This window comes from Calidris pugnax, unplaced genomic scaffold, assembly GCF_001431845.1.
Source record: "Calidris pugnax isolate Ruff unplaced genomic scaffold, ASM143184v1 scaffold28, whole genome shotgun sequence".
Classification (NCBI taxonomy): Eukaryota; Metazoa; Chordata; class Aves; order Charadriiformes; family Scolopacidae; genus Calidris; species Calidris pugnax.
Genome location: NW_015090842.1, coordinates 8,418,437 through 8,419,286, shown reverse-complemented (window position 1 = coordinate 8,419,286; position 850 = coordinate 8,418,437). Strand labels below are relative to the sequence as shown.

The following is an 850-nucleotide window of genomic DNA, read 5'->3' as shown; positions in this document are numbered from 1 at the left end:
TGGGACTGGGGATGGACCAATCTAGGACTGTGGGAGGACTGGTCTGGGTCTGGGTCTGGACCAATCTGGGACTGGTGATGGACCAACCTGGGACTCAGGAGACTGGTGTGGGACTGGTGATGGACCCATCTGGGACTGGGGAGACTGGTCTGGGTCTGAACCAATCTGGGACTGCGGAGAGATAGATCTGGGACTGGGGACGGGCCGATGTGGGACTGTGGAGAGACTGGTGTGGGACCAATCTGGGACTCAGGAGACTGGTGTGGGACTGGCGATGGACCCATGTGGGACTGGGGACACTGGTCCGGGTTTGGACCGCTCTGGGACTGGGGAGATGGACTGATCTGGGACTGGGGAGATGGACTGATCTGGGACTGGGGAGACTGGTGTGGGACCGGGGATGGACTGGTCTGGGATGGGGGACACCGGTTTGGGACTGGGGAGACCGATCTGGGACTCCCGTCGCCCCGCCCCTTGCCCCGCCCCCTCCGCCTGATTTCCCGGAAAGTCTCGCCCTTCAGAGAAAGCTCCGCCGGCCGCGCGCGCCCCACTGGGCGGCTCCTCATTGGTCGGGCCGGGGGCAGAGACGGCTCTCCATTGAGCGGGGGCGGGATGGGGGCGTGGCTAACGCTGGGCCCGCCCTCCCGGGCTGCTATAAAAGGTGTGCGCGGTGGGCGGTGCGGGGAGCGGCGCGGAGCGGCGCGGAGAGCAGGTACGGGGCGGTGCGGGATGTGTGTGCTCTGCGCTGTCCCCACGGTGCTGGAGAGTTGCGGGGAGAGGGATACGGGGTGCTGGGGAGGAGGGGAAGAGGGTTGCGGGACCCTCGGGAGCCGGGGAAGGGGGATGTGAG

The 850-nt window shown here is 66.7% G+C and overlaps 1 protein-coding gene across 1 annotated transcript in view; it reads left to right on the top strand.

The window, feature by feature from the left end:
- Nucleotides 1-701: 701 nt before the first annotated feature.
- IRF8 (interferon regulatory factor 8) overlaps nucleotides 702-850 on the top strand; it is a 12,314-nt gene continuing 12,165 nt past the window's right edge. The window contains exon 1 of the mRNA XM_014942104.1: nucleotides 702-712. The gene's annotated coding sequence lies outside the window, so the exon portion shown is untranslated. The remainder of the gene's footprint in view (nucleotides 713-850) is intronic.